The sequence below is a fragment of the Bubalus kerabau genome, chromosome 14 (genome assembly GCF_029407905.1).
Source record: "Bubalus kerabau isolate K-KA32 ecotype Philippines breed swamp buffalo chromosome 14, PCC_UOA_SB_1v2, whole genome shotgun sequence".
Lineage (NCBI taxonomy): Eukaryota > Metazoa > Chordata > Mammalia > Artiodactyla > Bovidae > Bubalus > Bubalus kerabau.
Genome location: NC_073637.1, coordinates 52,215,444 through 52,227,616, shown reverse-complemented (window position 1 = coordinate 52,227,616; position 12,173 = coordinate 52,215,444).

Here is a 12,173-nt window from a genome sequence, read left to right as displayed (position 1 = left end):
ATTTGGAGAGCAATTGTAAATTATACTCAGATTAATCCCCTTGTTCAGTGATCGGCTGCACTTTATTTGTTTTCTAATCAATTTAATCATTGATAGTCTATTAGAATATAACTTGTTAAAGTCATCAATAAACTCACATTACTAGAACCAATTATCCGGAATCTTCTTCTATCTTGCTGTTGTCTTACAATGATATAGTTCATCTTTTTGGAGATAACTTCACTTGATTGTTAGGATACTGTTTTCAATATTTAATTCCCTCCTTAGTTAACCAATGCTTCTTAATCATCTTTGCTGCCTCTCATGAATTCCCAAAGCTCAATACTTGGACCTCTTCTAGACATAATCCCTTTATGATTACATACAGTCTCATGAATTTAAATACTCTCCGTATGATGATAACCTCCATTTTATTTATTTATTTTTTTTAAATCTCTATCATAGGCTTCTCCCTCTAATCTCTGCCTTGTAAAATTGAATGCTAGCACTGAGGGTTGGAGCTTCCACATGTGAATTGGTAATACACAAATATTTAGTCCACAGTAGCTGCCTTTAAAAAAATACTTATTTTTCAATTTTTGATCCTTTAAAGTTTTAGGAGTAGTTTAAGACTCCTCCTAAGCTTTGTGACATGTGATTATCTTTCTGCTTTGTCAGTATTTTTATTTAGTGTGTGTGTATTTGTATGTGTGTGTGTGTTAAGTCACTTCAGTTATGTGTGAGTTTTTGCTACCCTGTGGACTGTAGCCTGCCAGATTCCTCTCTCCATGCGATTTTTCAGGCAAAAGCCAATTGGAGTGTGTTGCCATGCCTTCCTCCAGGGATCTTCTCAACTCAGGGATCAAACCTTCATCACTTTACGTCTTCTGCATTGGCAGTCAGGTTCTTTACCGCTACTGCCACCTCAGAAGGCCACTTACTGATATGCATCGATGCATTTTATATACATTTTTATTTTTAATCTCTGTATTGTTTTCTGTAATTGCTTCTTAAATTCCACTCCCAGATTAAAATAAAAAAATATTTAAGTACTTATAAAGTATTCTTTACTAAAAGAACTGGTGGATCCCTCTAGCAAGTGATTGATAGTAGTGGCAATAGTAGTCATATGCTTTTGTTACTGACATTAACAATAATTCTTGATGTTTCTCCATTTACAGAGATTCTTGCTTTGGGACTAAATCATATGTACCATACATATACACATTCAAACGCACGTACACGGTGCGTGTGTGTATGTGCATGTACATATATTGTAGTCACCGATGGAAACTAGATTAACCCCCACTCAAAATGTCATTTATAAGTGCAAACTTATGACACTGCACACACACTAAGATAGTATGAAAATATTATTACTTGTTTATTAATAATATAATGAAAATTTCTGGAGAGAGCAGAGTAACTTACAAGCAAGTCTGGACATAATGTGAGAAAGTAAAGAGAGAGACTGGCTTGAACTTTTCATTGTGTTTAGGGATGGAGCCAGATGAGGCTTCCCTTGCACACAGAAAGAGGACTGCATGGTTTGAACCACCTGCTATTGCCAAAGAGAATACCCAACCCTCTTATCAGCGTAGTAGATGTGGAGCAGAAAGTGGGGTGTAAAGTGGGGTGGGAGATGCTGTGAGGCATAGAACTGTCAGCAGTCACACATTAAAAAATGAAACAGGTAGTAATTATTACAGTGTACATGTGTTGTTTTAGTTTTTCTGTTTCTACTAGAAATTGCTTTTTTCTGAGAAAATTGATCATTTTATCTGATTGTTATATTTACTTTAGATTATTTCAAATTACTAATACATTTATTTACATAATCATTTTTCCTTCTATCATATGATCTTTAAATTCCTTTTGTTTTTATGAGCATTTTGAATGTAGAGTCCTATATTTTGTGCAAATTTGTTCTAACCTTCATAGCTTCTGTTGCATGTTTTTTTCTTTTTTAAAGAATTACCTTTTTGATAGTTATATTATCTTTCTGTTGCAGTATATATTTTTTCTTTTACTTGTGTAATTCATTGTATTCATTTACTAGCATATTGAATTTTGTATTTAATATCTTTTCTAATTGTCTTTATTAGTACTTAAAGCTATGGGTTTTCCTCTGGGCATAACTACATTAAATTAAGTAATTTATTTTAAAGTCCATTACCAATATGATTTTAAGTATGCTAATGACATTTTCTTATGTTTCCTACTTTAAAATAATTTGGCTAGATTAGGAAGAGGAAGCATTATTAAATGTCACTAAATGAAGCAGAAAACCTTCACAATATAGGTAGCTACAGAAGATTGTAAAGCATGTACCAATTTTATCTTAACTTATTGGAACAGAATTGATAACCTAAAATATGAAGTAATATGTAAAAATCTATAATGACTAAGTGAAATAAAGTGAATACTGGCAATACCAAAACATGAATGTTGTTCATGTATAAAAAAATAGATAGGCTTAATTTGAATATCTGATGAAATCAAGCAGCGAAATGTTGATTTCTAATTGTGAATAATATATTTCAAACACTTGTCTTTGGCTGAAATTAGTACAAGTTCTTCTGAGCTTGATACACACATGTGAAAAATCATGTGAAATTGATTTCTGTTTATGATGAACTGCTTAAAGCGATGTGATGCTGCTGCTGCTGCTGCTAAGTCACTTCAGTCGTGTTCGACTCTGTGCGACCCCACAGACAGCAGCCACCAGGCTCCCCGTCCCTGGGATTCTCCAGGCAAGAACACTGGAGTGGGTTGCCATTTCCTTCTCCAGTGCATGAAAGTGAAAAGTGAAAGTGAAGTCGCTCAGTTGTGTCCAACTCTTCGCGACCCCATGGACTGCAGCCCACCAGGCTCCTCCTTCCATGGGATTTTCCAGGCAAAAGAATGGGCTGCCACAATGTGATAGAGTTTTATTAAAAATTAACTTGTAACCCTTTGTCTCTTGTATTCTCACAACCATATTACTGGTAAAATATTGCTCAGGTTTTATACCCATTTTTAAAATTTTACATAAAAAGTGTTTCCACATAAGAAGTACTTTGAAACAAGAAGTATCATACAGTGGCTTGAGAACTGTCCTGTCTTAAAAAGAGGTTCATTTGCCTGTCTGTCCAATGGAAGTCATGTAGATGCTACCTACGTATAATTAGGCATGGTATCTTTTCATCTTCAAGTGAGTTGAGGAATGCCCTTAATTTATCATTACTTAAACCATATTCTTGTATCCTATTATGCCATTTCACTTTCAATGTTATTTTTACTCACCTCCCCCCCACCTTCTCTTTTCCTCATACTCAAGTATAGTTTCTCACCTAACTAGCCTGGCACACTTGACAAATAATTTCTGAGTTTAGCCTTTGTATTCATCAGTGCAGTTTCTTTTAACTTGCTCTCCTGTGTATCCTCATGCATGCTGTATGCTTTTTGGTCTGTTCCCTTGTTATCCATAAGATTTAAAAATTTTGCTGCTTCTTCATTTTTCATTGCACTACTTGATAGTTTGTTTTCCTCTAAACTATCAGTGTTTCTCAGCTGCATACTCTTGCCTCTGCATTCTAATTAAAGTTATGCATTGATGTGGTCTTGGTTTCCTTGGGTAGTACATCACTAAAGTGAAGAGTAGTTAGATAGTGAATGTTCCCAAAGCATTTTACAAAATGTGTTGCTCCTTGAAATAACTTCATTTACAGCAATTTGCTTGTGTCATTACTCTGTAATACAAACTGAAGTATACCTAGGCTTCTCAAATAGGAATAAAAGATAAATGAATAAAAATGAATCACAGTAATGTTTTCCTGTATTCAAACTAGGATCACTTTTTCCTAATATGTATTTATTTACAAAGTGTTCCCTAGAATGAAGTTCTTCTAAAATCTTTTTTTCCCTTAATATTAATTAATGTATGCATTAAAGGAGCCAGGGTTAGAAATTTGAATGGATTAGATCCGTCTTGAATTATTTTCTGTCACTGTTGCACGAAGATATTTACTTCCAAATAGAAGATCCTGAAGGTCATTGTTAAATAAAACAAAATGCATATAGAATAGCTTAGCTTTTATTTGAAAAATGTAAGCAATGCCAGGGGTCTCTGTTATATGTGTGTGTGTGTGTGTGTGTGTGGTGAGGCTGACAGTGGTGATATGGACAAGAATGTAAGATTGTACGCCTTTTCTCCTGAGTTGCAAACAAAATTTGACAGGATTTTATACTTAGCCTCTAATATTTGCATAATTATTCTGGAATCATATCTGGTTATTGTTTTACTTTCTATTAATCATAGTCTCACTATAAATGCACAAGATATAGAAAAATTGTATGTTAGAGACTCAAATACCAGAAGCCAAATAGGAAAATAAACATTTATCTAATTAATGAAAATTTTCACTAGCCACTAAATAGACTAATTTTGTGTGTATGTGTGTGTGAATGAGATGAACTCTCAGTTTATTCTAAGATAAGTGAAAATGAGAACAAATTAAGCATAAAGGAGTGACTTTGGCAGAATAAATGGAAAAAAAGATTTGATAATATGGGGTTTGGAGAATAGCCCAAAATTAGGAGTTTGAAGACAAGAAAGAAATATTTAAAAGAATGGATTGATAATCAATAAAGGCAATTTGAAGTTGAAGAGATAAGTTCTATTGCATAATTGACTTGAAATTGGGGTGATATTAAGTGCAAATATACAAAGTAACAATGTAAATGACATTAAAGTATAAAATCTAGAATATGTTTCAAGGAATTTCAAATATAGTCTAAAACTACGCGCTTTTCATCTACTCTCCCATCCCACAAACCTTTTTTTTTCCTTTCAAATCAATAATATTTTCTCCAGAGTACATTTTATTAGTTATCAATTCTAAAGAAGTCCAGATACTTTACCCTCTTCCCATCTCTTTTTCTCATGTAAAAATTCAACCCATATTTCAATTCCCAATTCTCCCACTAGTCTTCCTGCACCAGTCTTACCCACAGTGGCAAAATCCTCCTCTAAACCACTAGAATCTACCCACTTTAACTTTGGTCTATAATCAACAGGATTGTAAGATTTTCAAAGAAAAAGTATTTGCTTACATTAAAAGTATCCCTTACATTATTTTTTGCTATGATAACTATAAAGTGTTTGAGTAATATTACATTGATCAACTAGTGAGGGATGACAGTGATTAAGGCTAGTGGATCAATTTTTTGTTTATTTTGTTTGTTTCTCTTTATTGGTTGCTGGGTGATTCCGGAAGGAAACTACGCTGGCTGTATATTTTTCATATTACAAATTCAGTGTAAGTAATGATCTAGGTAAATCCTTAATATCACCCAATAACATCTTCTGTGAGTTACATATTATTTTCATCCATTTCTATTTAAAAATACCCCCAACAACATTTATCATAAAATATCTATTTACCCATTATGTTCAATATATAGAATTTTTGAAAATAACACCATTGTTACCTCATTTGTGTGTGTAATTAGCAATGTTGATTATACATTACTTTAAGCACGAGATTTTCAATAGAAATTGACAATTTATAGTAATTATGTAAAAATGTTTACGAGAAGATCTGAGTTTTAATCAAAGATATATTGGGAGAAATGTATCTTGTAGCTTTTTAATATGAAAAGAATATGATCATTTATATTCCAGTTCAGACTCTGAACAGCTTCCTGGGCTTTCCACTCTTAGCACTGTCCCCTTAAATAAATCCAAGGTTGCTGCTGAAGTCCTGTGTCTTTCACCCTTTTGTTTGACTTCAACTTTCCCCCCGCATTTCTGCTTTAAACACCTTCTTCTGATCTTGTCATAAGGTAAAAAGCTTTTTATCCTCTTAAAAAGTTCACATCAAAGCTCTATTTCATGAATTTTCTCCTGTATCATCACTTCTTCTTATAAAAAAATCAAACAAACAAAACTATATTAATCTCCATGCCTCCACATTTCTAAACTCTCCTTATTTTAACCCCCCCTTTTTTAAAATTGATCCTTACTATAAAATAGTTTTTCTATCATAGTTTTATATTTATTTTGGTTATACTAGTAAGTTTCAATGTAAGTCAATATAGGATCTATATGAACCCCATCAGTTCAGTTCAGTTCAGTCACTCAGTTGTGTCTGACTCTTTGTGACCCCATGAATCGCAGCATGCCAGGCCTCCCTGTCCATCACCAACTCCCGGAGTTCACTCAAACTGACGTCACACTCAAACTGACGTCCATTGAGTCGGTGATGCCATCCAGCCATCTCATCCTCTGTCGTCCCCTTCTCCTCCTGCCCCCAATCCCTCCCAGCATCAGAGTCTTTTGCAATGAGTCAACTCTTTGCATGAGGTGGCCAAAGTACTGGAGTTTCAGCTTTAGCATCATTCCTTCCAAAGAACACCCAGGGCTGATCTCCTTTAGAATGGACTGGTTGGATCTCCTTGCAGTCCAAGGGATTCTCAAGAGTCTTCTCCAACACCACAGTTCAAAAGCATCAATATTAACCCTATAAAGTACCTAAAAACATGTAGCATATTATACAGATAAGAAAGATTTTCCCATCTGAAAATACAGTGTATCCTGTTTTCTATTTGGTAAGTTTTCATGCTTATACTGGCTAATATTATACTCTATTAAAATTGTCAGCATTTTCACATGTACTAAAATAGCTATACATAAATATGACTTTTGATTTTGAAAAAATTACAGTTTTTGTATATGAAGTGAAGTGAAATGAAAGTCGCTCAGTCGTGTCCAAATCTTTGCAACCCCATAGACTATACAGTCCATGGAATTCTCCAGGCCAGAATACTGGAGTGGGTAGCCTTTCCCTTCTCCAGGGGATCTTCCCAACCCAGGGATTGAAGCCAGGTCTCCCACATTACAGGCAAATTCTTTACCAGCTGAGCCCCAAGGGAAGCCCTTTTATGTATGAGGTGAGTAAAAGTAGATGAACTGTATGTTCCAAGGTACTAACTTATGTAACAGAAAATGAGAACTCTCCACCTTAGTGTCTCAATGTCAAATTATTCTTCTCCACTAGATCATTCTCTTTAACATAAAACATGTTATTTCACCAACCTGAAAATTCTTCACATTATTATTTCAGTTGTCAAATTATAATACCAAATCTCCCTTCCTTTTCCAAGTGATTTTTTTAAATTATCCAGATTCATTGTCTAATTCCTCTCCTCCATCTCTTCTTGAATAGCATCATTTACTCCACAGATACCACTCTTGCAAGGTCATCAGTGAGGTTTATCTTCCTAAATTTATTTGATTCTCCCTGCTTATCTTACTTGTCCCATCAGCTGTATTTGAAACAGTTGATACATCCACCGTCATTAAAACATTTCTTCATTTTGTTTTCAAGATTGTATATGCTCCTGGCTTTTCTACTCAATTGATTTCTCTTTTGTGTCTTTCCTCCTAGGTCCTCATCACAACCCCAAAGATCATATCTCATTGTTGGACTGACATATATCTTAGTCTTTGATCTTTCCCTGTCTCTATTGACGTCTGCTTCGTCCATGATCTCATGAGGACTTGGGATTTAAGATAACATCTATACTCTGACAACTTCTAAATTTACAGATCTCCTTTAAATTTATATTCTGTATTCAGATGGGCACTTAATAGCACTATTTGTGTAGCTAAAGGGAATCTAAAATTTTCTAAGACCATATTTCCAGTGTTCTTCTAACATAACAATCCTATAGTGTTCCCTGTTATAAAGACTAGTAACTCCACATTTCCAGAGAGGATAACTGTTGACAAATGTGCAAATACAGTGCTAATTTTTGGAAGTAGAAGAGAGATAATATAGTTATTTTTACATAAGAGGCACTCAGCGAAGATTGATTGGTTTATTATAACACAACTCTGACAAGTAAATTCTCCATTGCTGAAAATAAGCTTCATGAAGAAAGTTTTATGTCCATTTTGTTCACCTCAATATCATCCCTGGTTAGAAGACAAATACTCTTCAAAATTATATGAATGAGTGATGATGACAACTTTTACTTTTTAATGAAAATATTTAAGAAAACTTCACCTACACATAATTTATTTTATATCAGCACAGTCCTCTTTTCTGTGACAACCTAATGCAAGACAATTGCCTTTGCAACATTTCTAACCTTCAGATATTGGCATATAATTGTTTTTCTCCACAGGCCCCTCCTTTTTAATCAACACTTTCCATTGCCTTTAACTATTCCCCTATGGCATTCTTAATTTTTAATTTACAGTGATGCATATGTATGTGCATAAACTAAAATGTGCATATGCTTATGTATTCATATGCAGTCTAGAGAATAGAAAAAAATTGGGGAGACAGTAATCTTTAGAGAGGGAAATAAATGCTGTTTGTAGCAGTTTTGAACAGGCCCTGGGATTTCCCTTCCTTTCAATGAGGAAAACCAATAAAAACTGAATTCGATATGGTAGGGGATAAAAATGTGCTACCCCCTCAGTATCTTGCTGGTGTCTGGATTATTTCAAACTGAAAACATTCGACGTCCCAAAGACAGTCAGAAACATTGACCTCCCTCAACTGCCTAAAAGAAGGTAGAGCGAGAACTTGTTCCAGTAAGGGAGCCATCACCATACGTCACTGCAGTAAGATTTAGGTGTGGGAGACATGAAGGAACCTAGCTAAGTCTGTTAGAATCCATCTGTGTCGCATTGTCTCTGAAAGGTCAAGCGAATAATTATTTACCAAACATTTGCATTTTTGTCTCTATGTAAATTGCCTGCTTCATCTTTGAGGTCCCAAACCACTACTACAACACACGCCTCTCTTTCTGGCATTTAAAGTGAGATGTTCAGCCATTTTGTTGAGATACTCAGTATACTTGGGTCTCTTCCATGTACACATGGTATTAAACTTTTATTTTAGTTTCTCCCTTTAACCTGTCTCATGTCAATTTAATTCTTAGCCACAAGAACCTGGAAGGGTAGAGAAAAAAATCTGTTTCTTCCTGACAATGTCATTTGACATCTTATGAGAGGGAACAAAATGAATTACATGAAATATTCATTCAAAATCATTTTTTGATGAAGAAGGCAAGATAAAGTACTATACAATGCACATTAATAATTTTACATTGGATTAATGGGCCTTTAAATTTCTCAATGCAATGCCTTCAAATATCTTATTTTATCATTTGGTTTTAATTTTATGTAGATTATTTATGACCTAATGTAGTTGAATTTTCAGGGTATATGGTTTTTAATTTCTATGGAATGTATCATAAAGGCCCAAAAATGTCAGGTGACCATTCACTCACACTTTCTACTAATGCATCAATGTTATCAATATATTTTAATATTTTATCTTTGCTCTGGCTTGAAATAAGCAATGCAGTAGATGGGATCAAATTTAGCTTTGTTTCATATGGCTATTCCTTGCTTCCAACTATAGTTGCTAAAGAAAATCTCTCCCTCCCACTGATTAATCATCATCTTTAAAATGAAGAAAATTGCCATCTATAGCAGGACTTTTGAACTGTGGTGCTGAAGAAGACTCTTGAGAGTCCCTTGGACTGCAAGGAGATCCAACCAGTCCATTCTAAAGGAGATCAGCCCTGGGTGTTCTTTGGAAGGAATGATGCTAAAGCTGAAACTCCAATTTTTTTTTTCAATTTTTTTTTTCTTATTTTTAAACTTCACAATATTGTATTGGTTTTGCCAAATATCAAAATGAATCTGCCACAGGTATACATGTGTTCCCCATTCTGAACCCTCCTCCCTCCTCCCTCCCCATACCATCCCTCTGGGTCGTCCCAGTGCACCAGCCCCAAGCATCCAGTATCGTGCATAGAACCTGGACTGGCAACTCATTTCATACATGATATTATACATGTTTCAATGTCATTCTCCCAAATCTTCCCACCCTCTCCCTCTCCCAGAGAGTCCATAAGACTGTCTATACATCAGTGTCTCTTTTGCTGTCTCGTACACAGGGTTATTGTTACCATCTTTCTAAATGAAACTCCAGTACTTTGGCCACCTCATGCAAAGAGTTGACTCATTGGAAAAGATTCTGATGCTGGGAGGGATTGGAGGCAGGAGGAAAAGGGGATGACAGAGGATGAGATGGCTGGATGGCATCACTGACTCGATGGACGTGAGTTTGGGTGAACTCTGGGAGTTGGTGATGGACAGGGAGGCCTGGTGTGCTGCGATTCAAGGGGTAGCAAAGAGTCGGACACGACTGAGCGACTGAACTGAACTGATAGCAGGACTATGTGTATAAGTATTGCTTCTTTTTGAAACTGTTTATATCTGTATTAGTTCCACGCTGTAGTTTTTTGATAGGCTTTGAATTGAATTTGTAAATTTAGTTAAGGAAAACAGGCTCTTTATGTATTTTTAATCTCCTATGAACAGAATCTCTTATAGGAGATGCCATTAGGGCTCCACCCATATCATTTCAAATCCTTTTGCCAAGGGCATCTTTTCACTTATTTGGGTCTGTCCTCATTTCTCTGTGTTGAAGAGCTGTCCTCAGTTTGCCAGCATCCTTTGTGTTTGTATGTTTTGTACAAGTGAACAGGAATCTATGTCACAATTAGCAAATTATAACTGAAGCCTGAGAGGTGAAGGAGTATTAATACTCAGCTCTCCGACTACTGTTTGGGACACTTCCAAGATGAGACTTGCACTGTTTCCAAGGCACTCTTGTATGTTTGAATCATTGGTACCCTCTCAGGGACTTTAGCTGATATTATTTCCTTGCTTGACTGCTTCTCATTCTGTTCTATTTTCTTCTCCTCTACTAAGTTTTCCTGGGAACTAATAAATTACTTCCACACAAATCTCCCTCTCTGGGTTGACTTCCAGGAAGCCCAGCCTAAGACAAATTATTAAGGAAACATTGTAGTTATACTGATATCAGGCAGTATATTCATCAAACCAAGAAAGAGTTTATTAATATATGTTATAATAAACCAGTATATAACTTATTATCCACCATAATTATTGTCAGACTACAAAGATTTTGGTCGTGTTCTATAAACCAGGGATATAAGAATGGAGACAATAGGTGTAGTTTCTGCTTTTTTGCATTTTCCATCCCATTTGGGAGAGGCATAAAAATAACTAAATATATGTATACACACATACATGCATACTTCCATAAATCAATAAAAATAGAGGAAGAAAAATACTCTAGTGATGAATGCTATGTAGAAAATCAAAGCAGAACATGATAGAAAAGACGTGGGAGGATGTTTCTGATTTAGTAGGCAAAGAAGAACACTCTAAGGGAGCTAGGATATACTGAAGTTGAATTCTAAAATGACAGAGTCTAAACCTCTGAAGATCAAAGATGAACATTAGCCATCCTTGATGCCAGAGGGGACAGTTGGTGCAATGGCCCTAACACAGAAAAGAATTTTTCCAGAAAATAAATAAATAATGTGGCTAGAATGCTTTGAAAAGAATGAGTGAAAAAGGAAATTAAAAAAAATAATAATATGTGAGAGGTCATCTGAGTCATTGTTTTTCAGGACCTTAAAAGTCATATCAAGTACCTTTTTGTGAGTATGCTAGAAAGATTTTAGGTATTTGAACAGAGAACTGACTTGATTTGATTTTAATGGAAAGATATTCTATACATTCTATGGATAAATGGTTCTAAAATGATATCTTAGGTTTGGTTCTTTAGGGAAAAAAAATGAGAGAAGCAGGACTGGACTAAGGGAGAATTTAGATTGTGATAAATTTGCAGCAGTCTTCGGACAATCCCACATGGAACTTGAGAATTGGCCCTTCTCAGCTGTCCCAGAGTTAAAAGTGGTATTTGTACCTCTGTATTCTCAGAGAAGACAGCTCTGAAAGCAAGACACTTACTTTTGGCCTAAGACAGTCATAAAAGAGGAACACAACCCTAAGCCACCAATTGCCCATGTTCCAAGCAGTTAGGGAAAATAAATGTCATAGTTAGAAGGGGAATCCAGGCAGCACAGCAGAGCATGTGCTACACTTGAAAATAATGAGCATACGGAGACTATAGTGGCCCAGGTAGGGGATGATAGTTAACTGGCCAAGTGCAATATCAGGGTTAGTGGAGTTAACTATTACATTTGAGATATATTTTGAACCAAATTCTATCTAGTTTGCTAGTAGATTTAGCAGAGTTGATAAAGAAAAGAAAAGAAAAGGTGACTCTTAGTTCTTCCTCTTTCTTTTC